This window comes from Schistocerca piceifrons, chromosome 7, assembly GCF_021461385.2.
Source record: "Schistocerca piceifrons isolate TAMUIC-IGC-003096 chromosome 7, iqSchPice1.1, whole genome shotgun sequence".
Classification (NCBI taxonomy): domain Eukaryota; kingdom Metazoa; phylum Arthropoda; class Insecta; order Orthoptera; family Acrididae; genus Schistocerca; species Schistocerca piceifrons.
Window position 1 is genome coordinate 245,796,658 of NC_060144.1, and position 27,646 is coordinate 245,824,303.

The 27,646-nt window shown below is 45.8% G+C and overlaps 1 pseudogene; it reads left to right on the forward strand.

Moving 5' to 3' along the window:
- The window catches only part of LOC124805596, a 79,024-nt pseudogene that overhangs the window by 20,164 nt on the left and 31,214 nt on the right, over positions 1-27,646 (forward strand).

A 27,646-nucleotide genomic window follows, 5' to 3' on the forward strand; every position in this document is an offset into this window, starting at 1 on the left:
AACCAGATGGCAGTTATAAGAGTCGAGGGAAATGAAAGGGAAGCAGTGGTTGGGAAGGGAGTGAGACAGGGTTGTAGCCTCTCCCCGATGTTGTTCAATCTGTATATTGAGCAAGCAGTAAAGGAAACAAAAGAAAAATTCGGAGTAGGTATTAAAATTCATGGAGAAGAAATAAAAACTTTGGGGTTCGCCGATGACATTGTAATTCTGTCAGAGACAGCAAAGGACTTGGAAGAGCAGTTGAATGGAATGGACAGTGTCTTGAAAGGAGGATATAAGATGAACATCAACAAAAGCAAAACAAGGATAATGGAATGTAGTCTAATTAAGTCGGGTGATGCTGAGGGAATTAGATTAGGAAATGAGGCACTTAAAGTAGTAAAGGAGTTTTGCTATTTGGGGAGCAAAATAACTGATGATGGTCGAAGTAGAGAGGATATAAAATGTAGGCTGGCAATGGCAAGCAAAGCGTTTCTGAAGAAGAGAAATTTGTTAACATCGTGTATAGATTTAAGTGTCAGGAAGTCATTTCTGAAAGTATTTGTATGGGGTGTAACCATGTATGGAAGTGAAACATGGACGATAAATAGTTTGGACAAGAAGAGAATAGAAGCTTTCGAAATGTGGTGCTACAGAAGAATGCTGAAGATTAGATGGGTAGATCACATAACTAATGAGGAAGTATTGAATAGGATTGGGGAGAAGAGAAGTTTGTGGCACAACTTGACCAGAAGAAGGGATCGGTTGGTAGGACATGTTCTGAGGCATCAAGGGATCACCAATTTAGTATTGGAGGGCAGCGTGGTGGGTAAAAATCGTAGAGGGAGACCAAGAGATGAATACACTAAGCAGATTCAGAAGGATGTAGGTTGCAGTAGGTACTGGGAGATGAAAAAGCTTGCACAGGATAGAGTAGCATGGAGAGCTGCATCAAACCAGTCTCAGGACTGAAGACCACAACAACAACAACAACAGTTACAAATAAAGATCAGTTTAAAAGGAGCCTGAAAGACTTACTAGTGGAAACTCCTTCTACTTCATTGACGAATTTTTTAATAGAAATAAATGATGTTTTGTCTATATTCATACTATTAGTATTGTTATTTCAGCTTCTAAAAGAAATTGACATGTTCCACATGCACGAGGATCTCCTCAGCACGAATCTATGGAATGAAAAACTAACCTGATCTAATCTAATATGCAGGTAGAATGTGTTATCCAACTGATAAAGAATTGGAGGTACGGCTCTTTACGTAAACGCTATGGTATCTGAATTATATTTTATGGCTTCTTGTTGCCATTAAAGACGTACGGAGTGTTAGATTACCATGCGATAAATATCCTGAAAGTTCCGTATATTTATCTAGTTTGCCAGTTCCTAGAGTAATATCCTGAAAATAATACGCTGATATCTGTTCCTGTTAGGCTCGAGTTCAAAAGCGCCGTATTAGTTGATGTATTTGATCTGTTCAGCATATGATCAAGGTGTAACAGGAATTCTGAAATGTGTACACTGTGGTTAGAAACAGTCTGAAAAAATTGTAGGGATGTTATAGGGTAGGTTGTGCTGAGAAATAATTCTTAAGTAAAATTGATTCGATGCGCCGTTTCTGACATAATCAGCGATGAAGTTAGCCAACTTAAGCAGCCCGCCAGATACAACTAGCATCAGTTGTTCTCACTGCGTACATGCGAGCGTATGAGACTGCTCCGCCTTTGGCTCGGTTTCGATCCTTACTAACGTCCAGGTCTAATTTTTGTATTGCTCTCTTGTTCGGTTTTACGAAACCAAACGAAGAAAGCGTTTGGCAACAACGTCTCTGGCGTACCGCATGAATTTGGGCGTACTACGTCCTGACTGGCTAACCGCAATGCTACTTAACTCATAAACGACGCAAGGTATGGAATGTTTTGTAACAATCATTTCGCAGCACAACTTAGCCTGCAACACTGTTACAAGCTTTTCAGACAGTTTCTGATGGCCCCGTGTATGTGCACTCAGCTCCATGTCTGTTTTAACACGCAATTGGTAGAAGATCCCTTTCGTCAAGTTTTTCGCTAGTTTAGTTGCAAAAGAAGCTTGAGTGTCATCTCTGCATGTTAGAATTTATCCCTTTTTTACTTGTAAAATAAGCACAATAGCTGCACTGATTCACCATGAGCACTGATAGCCCATCAGCGAGTTCGGATAACATTCCTTGCAGTGTGCTGTTTCGTTTACGAGTCATTAATTGTTGCCTTAAAGAGCTATCGTGATGCTGTAGGAGTCACAAGCCATTGTTCGCTTTTCAACCGAAGAGAAACTTTACCATTTAATGTCGTTTGAAGGATCAGTAAATGAATTTAAACAAGCAGCAAGTAGTTACGTGGCCGTTAACGAGCTTATAGCCGACAAGCTGCCCCGTACTTTGAATGCGTTCTCATGCTATCAGTCTATCATGGCCGTCCACAATACGACTGAAGCTCTTCTGCTGCTTGTCTGGAGATCTGACGTGAATATATTAGATTACTGGAGGTTTCTTTGAATCACTGCAGAACAACGCCGACTTCATTTACGGAACGTGGCGTCTCTCCTCTCCTCCCTCTCCCTTGCAAAGAAGTTAGTGCTCCTTGGAGACACTGTTAACTCACCACCAATTTACTGCTAACCAGCATTTGCTCATCCGTTACCTTGGCACTTTGCGTTACTTTTAGCATTTGTTTGTCGTCTCAGGCTCTCCATGTAGGACCGGGAGGGGGGGGGGGGATCTTGTGCATGTGCTGCTGCACTGTCTTCCAAGGACGGGGCCTGCTTATTCAGTCTATCATATACTAGAGGTGCTGGCCCCAGTACCTGAGAAGAGATACCCCATTCATTAGATAAGTTAATTTAGTTTAGCGGCTCTTTTTCAACCTTTATGATGCTGGTTTTTATTCTAAGCGTACATCTTTCTCTAGTTTCACCCCATATTTTGTTCTTGAGGGTTCCGTATTTTATAATGCCTATTTCTTTCAGGAAGACAGGTGACTTTCATTGTTTACCCTCACGAATATTTTAAAGACATTATGTATGGAAATATCGCTTGCTAATCAACATTACACTAGTTCCGTACTTATTGTTTTAAGATACACTACTGACCATTCCATTAAAATTGTTACACCACGAAAAAATGCAGATGATAAACGGGTATCAATGAACAATTATGTAATACTAGAACTGATATGTGATTACATTTTCACGCAATTTGGGTGCATAGATCCTGAGAAATCAGTACCCTGAACAACCACCTCTGGCCATAATAACGGCCTTGATACGTCTGGGCATTAAGTCAAACAGAGCTTGGATGGCGTGTATAGGTACAGCTGCCCATGCAGCTTCAGCACGATACCACAGTTCATCAAGAGTAGTGACTGGCATATTTTGACGAACCAGCTGCTCGGCCACCATTGACCAGACGTTTTCAGTTGGTTAGAGATCTGGAGAATGTGCTGGCCGGGGCAACAGTCGAACTTTTTCTGTATCCAGAAAGGCCCGTACAGGACCTGCAACACGCAGTCGTGCATTATCCTGCTGAAAAGTAGGGTTTCGCAGAGATCGAATGAAGGGTAGAGCCACGGGTCGAAACACATCTGAAATGTTACGTCCACTGTTCAAAGCGCCGTCAATGCGAACAAGAGGTGACCGAGACGTGTAACCAAAGGCACCCCATGCCACACGTCCGGTGATACGATAGTATGGCGATGACGAATACACGCTTCCAACGTGCGTTCGCCGTCAAACACGGATGCGACCATCATGATGCTGTAAACAGAACCTGGATTCATCCGAAAAAATGACGTTTTGCCATTCGTGCACCCAGGTTCGTCGTTGAGTACACCATCGCAGGCGCTCCTGTCTGTGATGCAGCGTCAAGGGTAACTGTAGCCATGGTCTCCGAGCTGATATCCCATGCTGCTGTAAACGTCGTCGAACTGTTCGTGCGGATGGTTGTTGTTTTGCAAACGTCCCCATCTGTTGACTCAGGGGTCGAGACGTGGCTGCACCATCCGTTACAGCCATGCGGATAAGATGCCTGTCATCTCGACTGCTAGTGGTACGAGGCCTTTGGGATCCAGCACTGCGTTCCGTACTACTCTCCTGTACCCACCGATTCCATATTTTGCTAACAGTCATTGGATCTCGACCAACGCGAGTAGCAATGCCGCGATACGATAAACCGCACTCGCGATAGGCTACAATCCGACCTTTGTCAAAGTCGGAAAAGTGATGGTACGCATTTCTCCTCCTTACACGAGGCATCACAACAACGTTTCACCAGGCAACGCTGGTCAACTGCTGTTTGTGTTAGAGAAATCGGTTGGAAACTTTCCTCATGTCAGCCCGTTGTAGGTGTCGCCACCGGCGCCAACCTTGCGTGAATGCTCTGAAAAGCTAATAATTTTCATATCACAGCATTTTCTTCCTGTCAGTTAACTTTCGCATGTATAGTACGTCATCTTCGTGGTGTAGCGATTTTAATGGCCAGTACTGTAGTTCTAATAACAATATTTGTATCTTCTTTAGGTGATTAGTTTGTTACCTGAAGGTGTGACCTAATTCTGTGATTAATAAATCAGTTTGTAGCCGCTGTTACATTTTCATTATTTGAAAATTTGTACTGTAGTGCATTGTGAGACACAGCGGTGACGATAGACAACAGTATTCGATTAAGAATGACTCGAAAATTGCGATTATGGTCCTGCATCAGCTGAAGAATATTTCAGAACATATGAATACATGTGCTTCGTACTTCGGTTAACCGAGCACTCTTCCAGGAGCGGCTCAAATCTCTACCTGTCCTTCACTCCGTTGTCTCGCACCACACCATCATCATTCCTGCACTGCGTCAGACGCTGCTTTCTCCTGTTGTTGCCTTGCTATGGCATGAAATACTCTATTGCAGTGTGGTACACAAACAAGAATGTACTCGCAAAGTGAGATTATGGTTCCGCATCACTTGTAGAGTATTTCAGAAGAACATGAAACTTGGCGCCGGATCGTGACTCGAACCCGTATTTCTTGCTTGTCGCTAGCGCGTACCTTAAACACTTCCGAGTATCGGAGCACCCTTCGAGAAGTGGGCCAACTCTCTACTTGTCTTGGTGTCTTCACTTCCTTGTGCTCACAGTGCATTACGGGTATTTCATGCCATAGCAAGGAAATGACGAGAGAAAGCAGTCTCTCACACTCGGCGTGAATAACTATACAACCCGAGCACAGTGATGTGAAGACACCAGAACAACTAGATATTCGGGCCACTCCTGGAAGCGTGCTCATTTAGCAGAAATGGTTAAGACGACTATTTGCGTCAAGTGGTAAATCTGGGTTCGAGTCAAACTCCAGCACAAATTCCAATTCGACCTGAGGCGGCCGGAGTGGCCGAGCGGTTCTAGGCACTACAGTATGGAACCACGCGGCCGCTACGGTCGCAGGTTCGAGTCCTGCCTCGGGCATTGATGTGTGTAATGTCCTTAGGTTAGTTAAGTTTAGGTAGTTCTAAGTTCTAGGGGACTAATGACCTCAGCAGTTAAGTCCCATTGTGCTCAGAGCCATTTGAACCATTCGTTCTAAATGTTCTACAACTGATGTAAAACAATAATCGCAATTTTCGAAATCATTCTTCATCGAAATTTTGTCTAGTGAATCCTTGGTTTCATTGTTTACCCTTGTTAAAAATTATATACTTGGGTTTGGTGAGAAGCATAAGACACCGTAGACCTAAATGTCAATCACTGTATTGGCTTTGTTTTCGCTATATTTTTCTCAGTCAGCTGTTGTAAACAGCATTTTCGGAGTGGGTACGCATCACCATCTGAGCTGTGCTGCATTCCATCGGTCCTGAGATACTGCAGCGGCCCCCAAACAGAGCCCTGTGGGTCGTGCCAGTCTTCCGCAGCAGTTGCGAACACAGTGGCTGCACCTGACAGTCGTAATGCCACGGCGACCGCAGCAGCGAAAGCAGACTCGGGACGCCGCTCAACTTGTGCGTTGGCACTCCAACCGCTCAGGTAGGACGCACGCAGACATAGTCAGTGACAGCATAGTTGGACTGTCAAGCTCGAACGAGAGGCCGACGTCATTTTATATACCTGTCTCCGATGTGAGAGCGGGCTTTCGTGACTGGATACGGCTTCTGTATTTTGACTATTATGACGGCTATCTTGATGTGGACTTTAAAACTTTCCCGACGTACAAGTTACTCCATAAAACTTAAAGAGAACTGCACGATAATTCGACATACAGTCTTCCGACTATCTTCGGATGAATACGACGAAAAGACTCGGAGCTCACACCTTCAAGACCCCTCCACGACGATTGTAGTGTATTTGCTTGGCCTTGCGGATGCGCTAATTCAGCATATGCACATCCGTTGCAAGTCTGTGCCTGCACACTCAGCTTCCGTGGTGAGAACTCGCCTCATCGATATCAGTTCCGTTGCCTAAGCTCGATAGAGTCACATATTACTCCGGCTACGCAGAGTACGACATTTTTCTATTAGACGATTACAACTTACTAGTTGCCAGCATCTAAAACAAACGGTGGGAGTTCTGAATGCCTTAATCCACTGAGTCTGTACCAAGTTGCCGCTAGAATGAGATTTTCACTCTGCAACGGAGTGTGCGCTGATATGAAACTTCCTGGCAGAATAAAACTGTGTGCTGGACCGAGCCTCGAACTCGGGACCTTTACCTTTCGCGGGCAAATGCTCTACCAACTGAGATACCCAAGCACGACTCACGCCCCGTCCTCACAGCCTTACTTCTGCCAGTACCTCGTCTCCTACCTTCCAGACTTTACAGAAGCTCTCCTGCGAACCTTGCAGAAGTAGCACTCCTGAAAGAAAGGATATTGCGGAGACATGGGTTAGCCACAGTCTGGGGGATGTTTTCAGAGTGAGATTTTCACTCTGCAGCGGAGTGTGCGCTGATATGAAACTTCCTGGTAGATTAAAACTGTGTGCCGGACCGAGACTCGAACTCAGGACCTTTGCCTTTCGCGGGCAAGTGCTTTACCAACTGAGCTACCCAAGCACGACGAGGTACTGGCAGAAGTAAAGCTGTGAGGACGGAGCGTGACGAGGTACTGGCAGAAGTAAAGCTTTGAGGACGGGGCGTGAGTCGTGCTTGGGTAGCTCAGTTGGTAGAGCACTTGCCTGCGAAAAGCAAAGGTCCCGAAATCGAGTCTCGGTCCGCCACACAGTTTTCATCTGCCAGGTAGTTTCAAGTTGCCGCTAGTCGGCTAACGAAATTGGAACACCTGCAAACTGTGTTCCACAACAATGGATATTCGTCTCAGTTAGTACAGAGAGAGCTACAGACGTACAAACGGAAGAACGAAGAAGAGGATATGACATTCAAAACGACTGCTTATCTACTACGTATTAGGGATGTTTCAGATTTTTATATGTATACCTCCTCCTCGTGTGATACTTGAACAGAGTACTCGCTTTCACTAACTGATGCTTATTGCAGAACTCAATTAGTATTCTTCCTCCCTCACTCCTCCTACGAAATCCACATTCTCCCTTAATCCTGCCTTCTACAGCTTCCCCTCTGAACACATTTCAATCCCCCCCCCCCCCCCCAACTGTTAGATTTCATCTTATTTTACATACTGAATACACGTTCAGTATCTTTATACACGTTCTCAATCACGTCACCCACTGCTTGCGGCGTCGGCATGTACAGATGAACCATTATTGTCGGTGTTGGTTTGCCGTAGCTTCTGATGAGAACAACCGTGTCACTGAACTGTACACAATATCTCGCTTTCTGCCCTACCTTCCTATTCATAATGAATCCTACTCCCGTTATACCATTTGCTGTTGCTGTCGGTATTGCCCTATACTCTCTGACTAGAAATACTTGTCTTCTTTCCATTTCACTTCATTGCTCTCACTATATCTAAATTGAACTTGTGTATTTCCCGCTCCACACAAATAACTCTCTCCATCCTCCACACACCGCTGAAGATCTATTCCGTTTGGTGACTTTAATCCTGACCAACATATACCATTTTCAAAGACCCCACATCCTACAGCAAGTAACCGTCCCCACCTGCACCTCCGATTCAATACATACGTCACACACTCCCCAAGTCAAGTCACTTTCATTTTTGCTTGTCTCTAAACACCAAAGCTATCCCTCAAACACCTCTTTGTTTTAATAAAAATGGTCCAATAGTCGTACATCCTGTATGCTTTCCATCCACTCTAATTAACGTCATCTTATTCATACCCTCTGACAACACGAAATTTATGTAAGCCTCAATGAAACTTTTTCCCAACCCCACCATTCCATACGTTTGTCTCCTTATATATTACATCGCATTGATAATCCCAATCCTATTACCCACGACAGAGTAGCCATTGCGCTTCTCGGATTCTATCTTCCGCTCCCAAACCGTTGCTAAATTTTCTGTCTGATAACCTCATCCTAACAACCTTTTTCACAAAATTCCAATAAACCCTTGCTACTATCTCATCTAAGAGATTTAATAACCTACATAGATCTAACTTTACCACACACATGATCGAAACCGACCTAAACCTTCACTCCTCCATTCCAGCTTGTGGCGTCATTTTATCTGCATCCTCAGTGGCCACCAATATCCACAATACTGACCACATTCGTCCTGGCAAAGATACTGCCGCCAATGTCGCTGTTGTCCCACCTGACCTCACGAGCCGAACCCCAGTAAGAGTCCCAGATACAAGTGAGTGATAACCTAACTGTCCTCTTCCAGGTCTCATACTGTGTACTAAATCCAAAACGCCCCACTCCTAATCATCCACCCGACAAATCCAGGATTATTCTGGTGCAGACTGGATTGTATATTACGCCCAAATCAATACCCCAATCAGAAGCCACGATTCCAACAAAATGCTGAAGACACCGCATCTCAGATGCAGTTTCCAATCATATACCAATCTGAACTTTCCCTGCTCCAAGAACAGTGTCGTGTATATAGAGAATTCTTTCATATTTATGACTGGGACACACTCACATGCCACTGACTGCTGGGACAGCCAAATGACACCACTAAAATAAAGGAAGCACCCATAAACTCTGGATGGTATTGGGGAATAGTGCACAGACTCTCCGAAAACGACTCACTCTAACTTGTCCCATCCTGCATAACAACAGAGCAGTTCTTGACAACGTCATCAGAGCCAGTAACTTCGCACATTATCCAGAAGACATTTACACCAAACATACGATTCCAACATGGTTAATCTATGGACCCCTATGTGTATGAACATCCTAACACAACTATCCCACCTTTCGCATCAAGTTCCACGAAAATGATGTAGCACTCCATGAATACTACTAAACTCGCCAAAAACAGACGAAGTCATTACACAGGCATACGATAAAAGGAGACAAACTGCGCCCAGATACGATACAGTTACCTATCGCCACCCGCTACGGTCGCAGGTTCGAATCCTGCCTCGGGCATGGATGTTTGTGATGTCCTTAGGTTAGTTAGGTTTAACTAGTTCTAAGTTCTAGGGGACTAATGACCTTAGCAGTTGAGTCCCATAGTGCTCAGAGCCATTTGAACCTATCGCCACCAGAAGCTCAAGGAATGTCCCAGAACCTATCACGAAAGTCCCGCCATCCTTCACAATACCACCCTCTGCATAGTTTATTATCCAGTGCAGTGGAAAGCATTCAAAGTCCAAGCGAAAAGCCTGCACTCTACGGAAAATAGTAGCAGTACTAACAGTCCTCACCAGGGATCCACCTTTCATTATCCTCATCCATACGTCCGCCACCGTGGCCTGCATATCCCTTTAAATCCTGGAAAGGAATGCACAAGAGAACCTTGTGAGCTGATATACTAATAGCATAACCTAATACCGACACCCTATACCCCTTACATAACTCGCCAACCCTGAGGCGCAACTACATCCGTATTCCACCTTCCGTGTTCCTTCTCGCCTTATCCGTCCTTCGTAGCCGTAATTTCAACCAGCTCACAAACCCAACAATGAAATTCGTTCCGAGATATACTTCTCTTTCCAACACTAAATCACAAAGCTCAACTTGACGCCATTCTTCAATTTTCTCCTTCCTCTTCCTGCAACTAGCTCATATTTAATCGCTACCTGCGTTCTACAGGGTCCCATCATAACGTTCATCATTGCACTTTCATCATGACATTATGTTCATGTATCACGAGCGTAACCATTACACCATCGCATCATTTACATTATCATCAGAAACTACATTTCAGCTGTAATATAAAATAGACAAAGAAATTTTAAAAATCATCAACATATTTAAGATTTTTGTAATAAAATTCACTTGTAAAAAACTTGTTTTATGGTCATTTAAGTGTAAAAATTGTAAATATCAGAAATATGTCTTTTACAGATGTGTTCTATTATAATCTTCTCTTCATATATTTTAACCATTACTTAAACATACGTAACCTTTGGCTTAAGGGCGGTTCTTATATACTGCCAGTCAGCCCCTTTCCAGGAACTCGAAACAACAATGAAGGCAAAACGACAATTAACGTAAAACTTCGTCAACCAAAGCAAAGGCAGGCCTTGGGCACGAAGTAGCTCCGCACAATGAACACATTCTGACCCCTGTTTTCCGCTTTTGTAAATATCAAGCCCTTCCAACAGCTTGCAAGAACGGCCTTCTTGCGCCCTGGAGAATACTCACACTGTTATCAATGCTGCTTATGGTATGGCCGATTTCTGCTAAGGCTAACAACAAGGCAGTTCTGTTGCATGTATGTGAATCCTCCTCAAACGTTACATTAAAAGAGAGGCCGGTTTGACCGATGTGATACTTATCACAATTACAAAAAAAAAAAAAAAGAAAAAATCCTGTGTAATTCAGAGACATCAGATTTGCCTTATGCACTTCTCAACTTATTTTGTTGTGTTAACTTGAGAACAATATTTAACGTTAGATTTTTCAAAAGATTTCTCTATTTGTTGGTACACATTTCCATGAAATTCCATTCGAATGGTTTTCACACTTTGTTTATTGACTGTTGTGCGAGTGAGCTTGTGTCTGCCTATTATTTCTTATTTTCCCCTTCTTTAGCGTTTTATACGGGCACATAACATCGTCTGCAGAAAAATAATTTGCTGTTGTATTTTGCTTTAAAATAATGAGTTCCTTGCGTAATTCACTGTCAGTGAAAGATAGCCAAAAGAACTGATGAATCATTACGGTGATACATTCTCAAAAACACCTGCTGAAGTACCAGCCAGATTATTACTCATTCAAAGACGATCATTCTGATAATATAGGTAAAGTACTTTGTCATTAAAGGTAAAAAATCGGTTAGCTAAAATGAAATCTAAAAATTCGGTTCGTCTGTTCATTCTGTACTTCTAATTTTGTTGTGATTTAACAGACTATGCCCAATAATTTCAACAGTTCACAGTTTTTTTTAACAAATTGAATTTACATCTTTCTGAATCTTAAATCGAGATCCTAGTTGGAGAAGTTCGGCAATCATCAATTTTAGCGACTTCTTTTTACTTCCGTTTATAAGAAATAGGGAGCTGTCTATCATTTTACACAAATCAATTTGGAATTACCCATTCAGGTCCCTAAGAACTTCTATTACTTGGTTTCCAGGAAAGAACACTTGTGTCTTCTTTACATAGTCATCATCATATTTAATTACTGCAGTATTCTACTTATCTGCTCGGATGGCTATTGGCTTCTCTTCCTCACATTTTCGTTGAGATCTTTTGAAGTACAGCTTTCTTAATTGGTGACTTTGCTGTATTGATCGGAGAGAGGTTTTTTTTAACAACTATATTTGCGATTTCGAGTTTCATCATATTAACCACTTTACATGCCTACCCCCATGAACCATGGACCTTGACGTTGGCGGGGAGGCTTGCGTGCCTCAGCGGTATAGATAGCCGTACCGTAGGTGCAACCACAACGGAGGGGTATCTGTTGAGAGGCCAGACAAACGTGTGGTTCCTGAAGAGGGGCAGCAGCCTTTTCAGTTGTTGCAGGGGCAACAGTCTGGATGATTGACTGATCTGGCCATGTAACACTAACCAAAACGGCCTTGCTGTGCTGGTACTGCGAACGGCTGAAAGCAAGGGGAAACTACGGCCGTAATTTTTCCCGAGGGCATGCAGCTTTACTATATTGTTAAATGATGATGGCGTCCTCTTGGGTAAAACATTTCGGAGGTAAAATAGTCCCCCATTCGGATCTCCGGGCGGGGACTACTCGAGAGGATGTCGTTATCAGGAGAAAGAAAACTGGCGTTCTACGGATCGGAGCGTGGAATGTCAGATCCCTTAATCGGGCAGGTACATTAGAAAATTTAAAAAGTGAAATGGATGGGTTAAAGTTAGATATAGTGGGAATTAGTGAAGTTCGGTGGCAGGAGGAACAAGACTTCTGGTCAGGTGACTACAGGGTTATAAACACAAAATCAAATAGGGGTAATGCAGGAGAAGCTTTAATAACGAATAGGAAAATAGGAATGCGGATAAGCTACTACAAACAGCATAGTGAACGCATTATTGTGGCCAAGATAGATACGAAGCCCACGCCTACCACAGTAGTACAAATTTATATGCTAACTAGCTCTGCAGATGACGAAGAAATTGAAGAAATGTATGATGATAAAAGAAATTATTCAGCTAGAGAAGGGAGATGAAAATTTAATAGTCATGGGTGACTGGAATTCGTCAGTAGGAAAAGGGAGAGAAGGAAACGTAGTAGGTGAATATGGATTGGGGGTGAGAAACGAAAGAGGAAGCCGCCTGGTAGAATTTTGCACAGAGCACAACCTAATCATAGCTAACACTTGGTTCAAGAATCATAAAAGATGATTGTGTACATGGAAGAAGCCTGGAGATACTGACAGGTTTCAGATTGATTATATAATGGTAAGACAGAGATTTAGGAACAAGATTTTGAATTGTAAGACTCTGACCACGATCTATTGGTTATGAACTGTAGATTAAAAATGAAGAAACTGCAAAAAGGTGGGAATTTAAGGAGATGGGACCTGGGTAAACTGAAAGTACCAGAGGTTGTAAAGAGTTTCAGGGAGAGCATAAGGGAACAATTGACAAGAATGGGGGAAAGAAATACAGTAGGAGAAGAATGGGTAGCTTTGTGGCATGAAGTGGTGAAGGCAGCAGAGGATCAAGTAGGTAAAAAGACGAGAGCTAGTATAAATCCTTGGGTAACAGAAGAAATATTGAATTTAATTGATGAAAGGAGAAAATATAAAAATGCAGTAAATGAAGCAGGCAAAAAGGAATACAAACGTCTCAAAAATGAGATCGACAGGAAGTGCAAAATGGCTAAGCAGGGATGGCTAGAGGACAAATGTAAGGATGTAGAGGCTTATCTCACTGGGGTTAAGATACATACTGCCTACAGGAAAATTAAAGGGACCTTTGGAGAAAAGAGAACCACTTATTTGAATATCAAGAGATCAGATGGAAAGCCAGTTCTAAGCAATGAAGGGAAAGCAGAAACGTGGAAGGAGTATATAGAGGGTTTATACAAGTGCGAGGTTCTTGAGGACAATATTATGGAAATGGAAGAGGATGTAGATGAAGATGAGATGGGAAATATGATACTGCGTGAAGAGTTTGACAGAGCACTGAAAGACCTAAGTCGAAACAATGCCCCACGAGTAGACAACATTCCATTAGAACTACTGATGGCCTTGAGAGAGGCAGCCCTGACAAAACTCTACCATCTGGTGATCAAGATGTATGACACAGGCAAAATACCCTCAGACTTCAAGAAGAATATAATAATTCCTATCCTAAAGAAAGCAGGTGTTGACAGATGTGAAAATTACCGAACTATTAGTTTAATAAGGCACAATTGCAAAATACTAACACGAATTCTTTACAGACGAATGGAAAAACTGGTAGAAGCCGACGTCGGGGAAGATCAGTTTGCATTCCGTAGAAATGTTGGAACACGTGAGGCAATACTGACCCTATGACTTACCTTCGAAAATAGATAAACGAAAGGCAAATCTACGTTTCTAGCATTTGTAGACTTAGAGAAGATTTTGGCAATGTTGACTGGAATACTGTCTTTCAAACTCTGAAGGTGGAAGGGGTAAGATACAGGGAACGAAAGGTTATTTATAATTTGTACAGATACCAGATGGCATTTATAAGAGTCGAGGGGCATTAAAGGGAAGGAGTGGTTGGGAAGAGAGTGAGACAGGGTTGAAGCCTCTCCCGATGTTATTCAATCTGTATATTGAGCAAGAAGTAAAGGAAACAAAAGAAAATTACGGAGTAGGCACTAAAATCAATGGAAAAGGAGTAAAAACTTTAAGGTTTGCCGATGACATTGTAATTCTGTCGGAGACAGCAAAGGACTTGGAACAGCAGTTGAACGGAATGGACAGTGTCTTGAAAGGAGGATATAAGATGAACACCAACAAAAGCAAAATGAGGATAATGGAATGTAGTCGAATTAAATCCTGTAGGCAGTATCTATCTTACCCCTAATGATATACGCCTCTACATCCTTACATTTGTCCTATAGTCATCAATGGTTAGCCATTTTGCACTTCCTGTCGATCTCATTTTTGAGACAATTGTATTCCTGTTTGCCTGCTTCATTTACTGCATTTTTGTATTTTCTCCTTTCATCAATTAAATTCATTATCTCTTCTGTTACCCAAGGATTTCTATTAGCCCTCGTCTTTTTGCCTACTTGATCCTCTGCTGCCTCCACTATTTCATCTCTCGGAGCGTCCCATTCCTCTTATACTGTATTTCTTTCCCCCATTCTTGTCAATCGTTCCATAATGCTCTCCCTGAAACTCTGTACAACCTCTGGTAGTTTCAGTTTATCCAGGTCCCATCTTCTTAAATTCCCACCTTTTTGCAGTTTCTTCAGTTTTAATCTACAGTTCATAACTAATAGATTGTGGTCAGAGTCCACATCTGCCCCTAGAAGTGCCTTACAATTTAAAACCTGGTTCGTAAATCTCGGTCTTAGCACTATCTGATACCTTCCAGTATCTCCAGGTTTCTTTCATGTACTAGTCAATTAAGAAGATCATATAGTCAATAAAAATGATATATAAACAAATGAGGTCAATCTAACACAAGGATAACACGATCAACGTATGAAAATGAAACAAATATGTCACACTTACTATGCTGGAAAATGAAAAGACACACATATGCGAATTGTTCACCGATTAGTGTACAACACTGACAAACAAATCGAGGTAGCCATTCCGCACAAAATACTTCTATCCATTGAGCACTTTCACGCTCCTGTTCTTTCTTTTCTCTTATAGATATGGAACTCTTTCAACAAATTAATAGCATGGCCGCCAGGTAGAATTTTGCACAGAGCATAACTTAATCATAGCTGACACTTGGTTCAAGAATCTTGAACCAAGTGTCAGCTATGATTAAGTTATGCTCTGTGCAAAATTCTACCTGGCGGCCATGCTATTAATTTGTTGAAAGAGTTCCATATCTATAAGAGAAAAGAAAGAACAGGAGCGTGAAAGTGCTCAATGGATAGAAGTATTTTGTGCGGAATGGCTACCTCGATTTGTTTGTCAGTGTTGTACACTAATCGGTGAACAATTCGCATATGTGTGTCTTTTCATTTTCCAGCATAGCAAGTGTGACATATTTGTTTCATTTTCATACGTTGATCGTGTTATCCTTGTGTTAGATTGACCTCATTTGTTTATATATCGTTTTTATTGACTATATGATCTTCTTAATTGACTAGTACATTTCTTTATGGTCTCTTCCTGGCACAAGGTGTTGCAGAATATGACAGGTCCTCCGGCGTTTAAGTTCACATCTCGCCTATCTTACATTCTGATCACTGCGCTAACATAGGGCACTGATAACTTATTTCATTCTTCTGTTTCATCAGTTCGGCTTATAACCGAAATTATTTTATTATTCTTTCGTGGCTCTATTTGCCCCATCAGGTACGGAGATTGTTCTTGTTAATTCTGTTTTTTTCTTATTTAAAAACACGGCGAAAGAGTCATAGTAACAACATTTCTTTTACGTAATAATGTGAATTTAGATTTATTCGTGTTGTTAATTTATCAGGCTATATTTCTGTGACAATAACCCAACAATGATTCCAACCTATTTTATCATTTTTTTTTTTTGAATTTTGTGCAATTGCGTTACTGACAACCGTGTGTAGGTCCACATAGCAACATTTGACGAGCTTACGATGTAAACGTATTTTGTAGCCGCTGTAGCTCGTGTTATTATGAACAATAGTGCTGTAAACAAGTTGAGGCTGCCGGTAATGTGGCCTAGTTTACGCTGTTTTTTTCTAAATACACTGATCAGCCAAAACACTGAGACTACTTCCCACTGCTAATCTAGATGCCGCCTGGTGACGTGGTAATACGAATGAAAGTATGTAAGTGGAGCAGACACGGACGGGAAATCACCTTAGCGAAGATATGGGCTGCAAATGGGGAATTCCACTGAGCTGAGCGACTTTGGGAAAGGGCGGATCATTATTACGCAGAGACTGTAAGCGGGTATCTCGAGAGCGTCGAAGTTGGTCGAATGCTCACGTGCTATTGTCGCGAGCATGTACGGTATGAGATAGGGCAGTGAAACTACCACTAGGCGCTAAATGGTTCGACGTCCATGACTCTTCACAGAACGTGGTGTCCGGAGACTTGTCTGCTCTGTAAAGTAGGATAGATGGTGATCTTTGGCATCTCTGTCGAAACAGCACAACGCTGGTGCACGCATAAGGGTTTCAGAGTACGCCGTTCATCGTATATTGTCGACCATGGAGCTCCGAGCAGACCACCACGACGTGTTCACATGTTGACCCTACGACATCGTCAATTACGATTGCAGTGGGCACTCAACCGTCGGGATTCGACAGTTGATCAATGAAAACGTGTCAGCTCTTCAGGCGAATCACATTTTTGCTATATTAGGTCGCTGGTCGCCTCCACAAACGCCGTCTTTGAGGTGTCGGCGATTCGAAACGTGCGGTGCGCCACGGACATAGGCTGGTGGGAGCAGTATTATGCTGCGGGAGACATTCTCCTGCGCTTGCATGTGGCCTGTGGTAGTACTCGAGGAGATGCTGACAGCTGCGAACCACCTGCATCCCTTCATGCTTGACGTATACCCTGGCAGTGATCTCATCTTTCAGCAAAATAATTGTCCGTGTCTCGGGGCCAGAACCGCTCTACCGTGGTTTTATGAGAATTGTGGTGTCTCGGCGACCACATTTATCTGACGTGAATGCTACAGAACTCATCAGGGTCGTTGTCGGGCGCCATCACCGCGTACGCAAATCCCATTATTAATGCAGATTACATGAACTGTGTGTAGACATCCAATGCCACTTACATCGACAAACCAACCAACAACCCGTCGGGTCCAAAAAATGGTTCAAACGGCTCTGAGCACTATGGGACTTAACATCTTAGGTCATCAGTCCCCTAGAACTTAGAACTACTTAAACCTAACTAACCTAAGCACATCACACACATCCATACCCGAAGCAGCATTCGAACCTGCGACCGTAGCTGTCACGCGTTTCCGGACTGAAGCGCCTAGAACCGCAAGGCCACCACTGCCGGCCCGTCGGTTCCCTGATACGCAGAAGCAGTGCTGTATTTCGTTCCAAAGACGGAAAAACAAGCTGTCAAGCAGGTCGTCGTAATGTTTTGGCTCATCGGTGTATTATTTAACAATGCCACCATGGCTACATTACATTAGGACATATGTTACAACAGGTTTTCCCACACTTTACTCCATATCTAAAGATAAGTATCACTTACCGAAACCAGTACTCCAAGGATTAAAAGTTTTATTAGCATAGACAGAAATAAAAGAAATGCATGCAGCGCTTTCTGATCATTATGCAGCTATGTCGCAGTTCGTGGAACTTGGCGGGTGGACACACGGGAAAGGAAGAGAGTCACATGCGATTAGGGCCAGTGTACCTATGGTTTCTTGCTAACATAATGGAAGGATTAGGAATAAAACACACCAATCCTCTTCATGAATCATACATTTCCTAAAATGACATCGTCTTTTTCCAACACACTTATGCTGTATTCCACAAGATTTCGGGATTGCAGCCGCATCTCATCCACTTCTTTCCACGATATTTCGGCTGACAACCTTACAGCCATCTTCAGGCGAGTGTTTGACACTGGAGATTGCTATTTTTTTTTCTTTATTGTATTTCAATTCCCCATCGGGGTGGGCTGGCAGCAGCATATGCGCTGCTCTTCAGCCGAAAGACATAGAACAAAACAATAGAAGACATTTAAAAACAGCAAAGGAGAGAAGAAGGCGAACATAGATATAAAAAGGGAGAACATCATGGAAGGCAATAGACAAAGAAAAAAACGGGGTGACTGTAAAATGGAGATAAAAAACTGTTTAAAAGTAGCACACACAAAAAGCCACATACTGCGACGATTAAAAGAACACAAGGTACAGTATGACTGGAACATAAAGGTGTTGACGGATGACATAGCACACAACGTAACACTGACGGCGAACCTCAAGGCAGTACACAATTAAAATCACACCTCTTGACGCACACGAGAAACAGCACTAAACACAACACTGATGTGGCACACTGATGATGATCAATACAGAGGATCTGCCAGGTTCAAGGAGATGAGGGAGACCTGAAGAAGGGAGGGGGGAGAAGAGATGGGGGAGGGGAATGGGGGGCGCACGGAAGAGGGCCAGGTAGGGAGGGATGTGGGAAGGAGAGAGGCAAGTATGGTGTGCAGGGTCTCAGGGGAGGGGGGGATGGAGGAAAATCCGCTCTGGGAGAAGGAGGAAAGAGGAGAAGGGGGCCCTGGGGAGGGGGGGGGGGGAACAAGGCCGGGTTATAGTTGGAAGGAAGGGTATATGTCATGGCGAAGTTCGTCATCTGGGAGGGGGAGGCGTTGGAAATTGCCCTGATGAAGGAGATGGAGGGTGTGGAGGTGGAGAGAGGGAGGGATACAGCGATAGAGGCGCGGCAACGGGCGGGGGGTGGAGAGGAAGGAGGAAACCAGAGGGTGGGGGGGATCAACCCTGCGAACAATGTAAAGGATGCGGAGATGTTGGAGGAACAAGAGGAGGTGGGGGAAGGGGATCAGTTCATACAGGAGCCGTGTGGGGGAAGGAAGGCAGATACGGAAGGCAAGGCGGAGCGCATGGCGTTCAAGGATTTGGAGGGCCTTGTAAAAGCGGGTGGGGACGGAGATCCAGGCGACGCTGGCATAACAGAGGATAGGACAGATGAGGGATTTGTAGGTGTGGTGGATGGTAGAAGGATGCAATCCCCATGACCGGCCGGACAGGAGTTTCAGCAGGCGGAGGCGGGAATGGGCTTTCTGCTGGATGGTCAGGAGATGAGGGGTCCAGGTGAGGTGTCGGTCAAGGGTGAGGCCAAGGTATTTCAGGGTGGGGGTGAGTTGGATAGGACGACCATAAAGGGTGACGTAGAAATCATGGAGGCGAAAGGAGCGAGTGGTGCGGCCTATGATGATTGCCTGGGTTTTGGAGGGGTTGAGACGGAGGAGCCACTGGTTACACCAAGTGGTGAACTGGTTAAGGTGGGTTTGGAGGGTACGTTGAGACCGTTGAAGGGTAGGATAGAGAGCCAGGAAGGCGGTGTCATCAGCATATTGGAGAAGGTGGACTGGTGGGGGTGGCTTGGGCATATCAGCTGTATACAAGAGATAAAGGAGAGGGGAGAGGACAGAACCCTGGGGGACGCCAGCCGTGGGATAAAAGATACGGGAGTTGGTGTTGTGGAGGGTGACATAGGAAGGATGGTGCGAGAGGAAGGAAGCGACCAGACGGACAAAATTGATAGGCAGGGCGTAGGTTTGGAGTTTAAAGAGGAGACCGGGATGCCATACACGGTCATAGGCATTTTGGAGGTCAAGGGAAACAAAAATGGCGGAGCGACGGGAGTTGAGCTGGATGGACAGAAGGTGAACAAGGTTGAGGAGTTGGTCGTCAGCAGAGAAGGAGGGTCAGAAGCCACACTGGGTAAGGGGGAGGAGGTGGACTTGAGCAAGGTGCCGATGGATACGGTGGGAGAGGATGGATTCAAAGACCTTACTGAAGACGGAGGTGAGGCAGATGGGACGATAGGAAGAGGCGGCAGAAGGGGGTTTGTTGGGTTTGAGGAATAGGAGGACACGGGAGGTCTTCCACAGGTCAGGGTAGAAGCCAGTAGAGAGGATGACATTATAGAGATGGGTGAGGACAGTTAGGAAGGAATAGGGGCTTTCTCGAAGGTGACGGTAGGTGACACAGTCATGACCAGGGGCCGTGTTGCGTTTGGACTGGAGGAGAAGTTTGATGTCTTGTGCTGTGATGGGAGTGTTGACGTCGGAGGGGGGCAACTGCCCCAAGTACTGGAGACTAGGAGCAAGTGGAGCGACTGAGGTATCAGCACGTTCCATAAGGGTGGGGAAAAGAGAATAATCAAAGTGGGGATCATCGGGGATGGAGAAAACCTCGGAAAGGTGGGAAGCGAAGTGGTTGGCCTTACTGAGGTTGTCTGGAAGAGAGCGATCGTTATGGAGAAGGGGGTAGTGGGGAGCGGAAAGGGAACCAGTAAGACGATGGAAGGTGGACCAGTACTTGGAGGAGTTGATAGGGAGGGTGGCATTGAGTCGTTTGCAGGTCTGGCGCCAGTCCCGGCGTTTTGTTGCTGTAATAAGGTTCCGTACGTGTCGCTGTATTTTCCGGTGGCGTTGGAGTGTATCCCTGTCACGAGTGCGGAGGAAGGAGCGATAGAGGCGGCGGGATTCACGGAGGAGGAGGACAGCCCGCGGAGGGAGAGTGGGACGGTGTGGGTGGATGGTTTTAGTAGGAACATGGGCCTCCACGGCGTCAGTAATTACTGTCTGAAGGAAGGACGAGGCGCGGATGATGTCGTCAGGATGGCGATAGGTAAGAGGGTGGCTTTCGACCTGGGTGGAAATGGAGTCCCGGTAGGCATCCCAGTTGGCACGGCGATATTCATGGACGACCTTGGGAGGGGGTGCAGGTTGCGGAGCCAGAGGGGGGCGGTTTGCAGACGTTATGGTGAGAAGGACAGGGAGGTGATCGCTACCTGTGGGGTCAAGGACGGCGACAGTGATACGCCCAAGGAGGTTGGCGGAGGCAATGACAACATCGGGGGTGGTGTTACTTTCGGGTCGGGTGTGCTGGGGAATGGGAACAAGGTCACCCTGGATTGTGGAGAGGAACTGATGCCACCGCCGAAGGGCAGCAGGAGTGCGGCTATGGATGTTGAGGTCGGCGGCAATCACTTAGGTGGAGATGGTGTGGTCAATGTGTGAGATGAAGTCATAAGGAAGAGGAGCAGTGGAGCGGATATAGGTGGTGGCACAGGTAATGGTGAGGGAGGGGAAGAAGACGCTAAGGATAAGGTGTTCAGTGGGGTCATTGAGGAGAGGTTGTGGCAGGACGGGGATATGCTTAAGGTGGCCAATCGCGACTCCACCCTGCGCACGAGGACCAGGAGCGTCAGTGCGGTGGAGGATATAGGGGGAGGTGCAGATAGAATGGTGGGGCTGGAGAAAGGTTTCGTTCAAGAGGAAGGTGTCGACCTGGTGGTGGGAGAGGGTGCGCATGAGGAGGTATTTGTTGGAGCGGAAGGAGCGAATGTTCTGGAAGAGGATGCGAGACTCGTGCCGCGCCATGACGGGAAGGAGGGGGGCAAGAGAGTGAAGGGAAGAGACTTAAACTAGGGTGTCGAGGCGGGTGAAGGTGAAGTGGGCTTGGTTGTGGGAGTAAGTGGCGAAGGTGTTCAGGTGGAAAACAGAGCGAGCAGCAAGGGATATTTGTTGGAAGGTGTGCGGGCACTGAAATGGGTGAATGTTTTGGAGTACAACGGTAATGAACCGGATGATGTCCTCGGCCATGGGGGGTGGACGGAGGGAATTGTTAGGATGGACAGGAGGATCGACGGGACGAACTGGGACTGTAAGTTCAGGGGTGGCTGGAGGGGTTTAGCTTTACACTTGTGGGAGTATGTGGGACGGGGACCATTGCAGGTATTACAGGAAGGAGGAGCAGCGAGGTTGGGGCAGTTCTTGAGAAAGTGGGAGGCCTTGCAATGGGGACAGGTGGGGGGGTTTTTGCAGTTGGGAGTCAGGTGGTCATTGTACATCAGGCACCACTGGCAACGGTAGGATTGGGGAGGGGATTTGGAGGATTCAACAGGGTGGCGACGGTGGTATATCAGGGCACCCTGGGTGAGGAGATGGTCTATGGATGGGGCGGACTCTGAGAATACCCGCATGAGGTAGGTGGGACCAGAGGCATTGTGGATACGGCGGGCAGAGCGGATTTCCAAGTCCGGGTGGGAGTTCAGTTCTACCAACACTTCATCCTCTGTGATCACCGGGCTGAGCTTGGTGATCACAGCGGTGTAGGTGGGGGGGCGACAGGGAGGCTGGGGCTGACGAGGAGTGGAAGCAGAAAGGAGGGGTGTCAGAGAGGCGTGGGGGCCAAACATAACTCGTGAGAGTTTGCGCAGGAGGTCTGTGTGAAAGGATGGGGATGGGGACTTGATAAGGACTGAGTCCCAGCGGGGAATGAGTTGGGAGATGGGAGCACCAGGTAAGTACTTTCGTATTTCCTTGGTGAGGGTACGAGCGTCAAGGAACTTAGGATCGGGAGTTGACAGGACAAAAGTGTGGAGGGTGGGGGCCAAGGTAGGGGTGGCAGGAGGAGGGGTGGTGTCCATGGTGATGGCAGGGGAAGGGGGAGGTGGTGTTGATTTTTTGTGGGAAGTGGCGGGAGCAGAGTCGGTAAGGACGCGCTTTTGGGGTTTTTTGGAGACTGGAGGCTGGGAGGAGGGGAGAGGGACGGGGAGGAGAGGGAGGTGGCGGGTGGCAGATCCCTGTGGCGTAGTGGAGGCACCGGGAGAAGCAGCTGGTTCAGTGGTGGCGATGGTGGCTCGGCGCGACGTGATGCGTGCGGGAGATGGAGAAGACGAAGCGACGGGGTCGGTGAGAGAGGGGAAGCCAACTACCTGAGGGGCGGCAGCAGAGGCGGCAACAGAGGCGTACGTGAGGGCGGGGGTAGTAGTGGGAGCTGTTGAGGGTGTGGAGGCTGGAGGAAGGGAGTAGAGGTGTGGGTATACAGCGGGGGAGGAGATAGGGGGGTGGGTAAGTGGTGGAAGGGAATGGGAGGTGGAAGGAGGAAGGCCAGAGGCGGCACTCCAGGAAGTGACTGTGGGAGAGGGGGAGGGGGAGGTGTAGATGACGGTGGAGGTGGGAGTACTCATTGCAGACGAACGACGACGGACAGACGGACGTGCAGCAGGCGGCGTCGGCGATGGGCAGCGGCGAACAGACGGACGAAGAGCAGGCGGCGTCGGCGTCGGCGGCGAACAGACGGACGAACAGCAGGCGGCGGCGGCGGCGGCGGCGGCGGCAGCGGCAGCGATTACGACGACGGCGATGGACAGCCAGCAGGCGGACGGACGGACGGACGGACGGACGAACGAACAGCGACAGCAGCGGGCAGACAGACAGACAGACAAACACACACAATCTTCGAAGACGGAGATTCCACCCTGAGAGTAGCCCAGTCTTTGCAATCTGACGCTTTCGAAGGAGGGGATCCAACCCTCTAGATGGAGATTGCTAGTGCAAGTCGCTCTATTTATACGTAAAAGTGCCGCAGGCGCGCATGCGCAAGTTACCGCAGCATGTGCGCCACCTGTCGAGTCCAAGTCCCTCTACAATATAACTGCATATGTGGAGCGCAAACGAAAGCGTGAAAAAAAGTAAAACATGCACGCTGACGTGTCCAAAACAATAAAACGCAAAATTTCAATATTAAAATTAAAATTACTTGTCGCTCGATATGTCAGAACGTGGACGATACCTTTGTAGTGTGGCCTCACGGTGAAGTAGAGCTTTCACGGTTTTTGCAACATCTGAATTCCACCCACACAAACATTCAGTTTACGATGGAAGTTGAAAAGGATGGTTGCCTACCATTTCTGGACGTCATGGTTAAACGCTGGGTGGGTGGGTCATTGGGGCATTCTGTCTATCGAAAACCCACGCATACGGATCTGTACCTGCAGGTGTCAAGCTGTCATCACCCGTCACAAACTATGGGTGTCCTTCGAACGATGGTGCATAGGGCACATGTCGTGTCTGATAAAGACAGCCTTGCAAACGAATTAGAGCATTTGAAATCGGTATTTCAACATAATGGATATTCTGCACATCAGGTCAGTACTGCTTTAAGGAGGAAAAAACGTGACCACCCACAAGATCAAGAGGATAAGGAGGTGTTTAAGTCCAGAGCATTTCTCCCATATGTCGGGAACATTTCATCGAAAGTAGGGAGAATTTTAAAGAAACATCGTGTGAAAGCAATCTTCCGGCCACCTACAAAGACTCGTGCTCTTCTGGGCTCAGCCAAGGATGATCTGCGATTACGGAAGGCTGGAATTTATAAAATACCGTGCGAGTGTGGGAAAGCCTACATTGGTCAAACCACACGCACAGTACACGACCGCTGCGTTGAACATGAGCGCCACACTCGCCTTTTACAGCCTAGTAATTATATTTCCACAGGACATACTATGGATTATTCGGCCCCGAAAATCTTGGCCCCATCGAGATCCTTCTGGGATTCAGTTGTGAAGGAATCCGTGAAAATACGTTCAGCGGAAAATCTCGTTAATCGTGATGGCGGCTTTTTATTGAATAAGGCCTGGGACCCGTTGATTTCTTTAATTTCAACCAAAAGAAAACTTTTATGGTTTCTGTCATGTCGAGCGACAAGTAATTTTAATTTTAATATTGAAATTCTGCATTTTATTGTTTTGGACACGTCTGCGTGCATGTTTTACTTTTTTCGAGCATTCGTTTGCGCTCCATAAGTGCAGTTATATTGTAGAGGGCCTTGGAATCGACAGGTCGCGCGCATGCTACGGTAACTTGCGCATGCGCGCCTGCGGCACTTTTACATATAAATAGAGCGACTTGCACTAGCAATCTCCAGTTTCAAACACTCGCCTGAAGATGGCTGTAAGGTTGTCAGCCGAAATATCGTGGAAAGAAGTCGATGAGATCCGGCTGCAATCCCGAAATCTTGTGGAATATTCGATACGCCGGTAAAATTTCAAGAGTCACACACTTATACTGGGTGAATGTCTGTACGAACCAGAAATGCTGATGCAGGAAATGTGCATCCCACACCAGCACCTTCCATATACAGACCAAATGACAAATGATAATTCACGTCATCATATACAACTTCTTCAGGAAGCCAGACCAAAGGGCAGTCCTTGACATATTGGCAGAGAAAATGTTACAACGAAAACACTTAACAGAGAGAACTGTAGAAAGTAGCAAGTACACCTCCAACTGTTTTATTCGTGTTATTCGGTGCTGTTATGCGTCTTGGGCTTTACTGTCCTGAATCTTACACCAAACTAACCGCGATTTCTTTCTCTTAAGTAAAGAGCACAAAATTGGATCCTGCTCAGTGATTGTGTTTACAGTGAATAGTTGGAGGACTGGAGCGTATTTAATGGCTCCAGAACCAACACTTAATACAGAATCTCGTAATGCTTTGCAAACAGTGACGGAATACTGTTATCTATGGGTCACACGTCATTAATTTTAGGAAATTTACCATCATTATACAAACTATGTGACCAATAAAGACGCAAGGGGTTAACGATTTTTACGCTTTGAGGTGGAGCTGGTCTGCTGGCGAACAGAGGCAGGTCTGAGTTTCACCACCCTAGATGTGGCTGCAGTGGTGTGCTGCTTGGGTATCTCGAGGATGCCTGACGTCCCACCAAGAAAGCAGAAAACATCAGCTGTGGCGGGGTTAGCTGGTAGATAACACCATGGAGGCACAGGTCGGAGTCGGTCTATGAAGCGTCTCTAGTTAGTAGGTTGTGGTCGGATGGGGCGACTTTTGTGAGCACTCCGGTAATATATTCGCTGACTTAACGAAGCAGGGAAGTATGAGACAGCTGGAGCACGTAACTGTACCGACTGGTGTTGGATCCACGCTGGTCTGCAGAATCAAATTGAGGATCCCAGCGCGGATAATGTTAGCTCACGGTGGTGATGTGTTCCTGCACCAGGTCTTGAGCAACAAAAGAGTTTGGCCGTACATGCGATGACAGCTGGGCGTACGGATGGCCCAGGCCTGAAACATAGATCTCCAGAGTAGAAGGCCAACAACAGACAGAATTTAGCCAACAGTTGGTCCGCCTTAGAGAACGCACCAAGTCAGGAGCCTTCACACTTAGCGCGGACAGGAGAAACGCAGGTAGTGGATACAGCAGCCGGTAGAAGCAGCTTCTTGACCTGTTTCTAGTCGTGGACTGGAGTCGACCTCCTATCCAATGGGCCGCTGGTGGTTACGAATGCTGCCTGTCTAAAATGCGCAATACTCGTACAAGCCAGGTAGCAGTTGTGTCTAAAACGGAAGTACTTCTGTCTCTTATGCCACAACACAAGTGAGACGGACAGCGTTGCCATTGGGCAAGCATGACATCATTGCCCCAGCCGTTCTGCTATCGCAGCGATTTCACGCTCGTGATGTAAGTTCGCCTTTCGGAAGTGGTTTCTGTGGTGTCAACCAAAAAAAAAAAAAAAAAAAAATCACTGATCGGCCACTCTGTTGAGGTATCTTGCGTCATCCTGCAACGACGTCTCCTGCTAAGCTGGTCACGATGTTCTGCTGGTAAAGGCAGAACAGTGCTACAACGAAAATTTTATACATCAAACCGAAGGCTCTATGCAATTTGGATCTTTCCTTTCGGACCAATGATGGTGACAGGCGAGCACCTTTCGTATCTCTTGTGTACATTGTTCCGAGTAGTCAGCGCGTACAGAACTTACCCACTAGAGCGCGCCCCGCTAAGCACAACAGCGCAGGCGCAGCGCTCGTCCGTCTCCGCACTACTAGATGGCGCTGTCTTAGAGACGGACCAAATTCTGCTTCCGCCGATCCGCGTATTAATATGTCACGCAGCCAATGAGATTGCTGCTAACGTAGAACCTTTTCTCCTCGTGGATGACACTCGCGCAGTGGTACCTGAACGCTCGAGGTATTATAACGAGTGTACAGACCTCCAGTTAGTCAGTTTGCATCAGTCTGCCTTAGTCTGCATTAGTCTGTAGTCAAGTTTCAGTCTGCGCCTAATAAGATTATCGTATTCCTGTACATACCCATGAAGAGAAATGTTTAGACACGATGTCAAGTATCAGATATGTGAGAATAAGATTAACGTACCAAGACCAAAGGAACTTCAGATTGTCAATTGTAAATAGCATCCAGAACAAAGTTAAGTTATTTTTATGCTTGTTATTATTTTAATAAATGAGTGTGAAAATTAATCAAGTTCTGTTTAAAGTTGGTCACCGTCAATCTGCTACTCTAAGCGTGCAAGTGGCATTTCTATCATCTGACCTAACAGCAGAAGATAAACACGCCACGATAAGACCACGAGACATATTGCTGACACTCGCCCACTTCTTTAGAGCGACAAGTCAAATAATCTGACGGTGTGTGTACCGAAGGTCTTACAGCACGCACACCACAGTATCCTTTCTTAAAAGTGTGTTATTTTCTTCTAA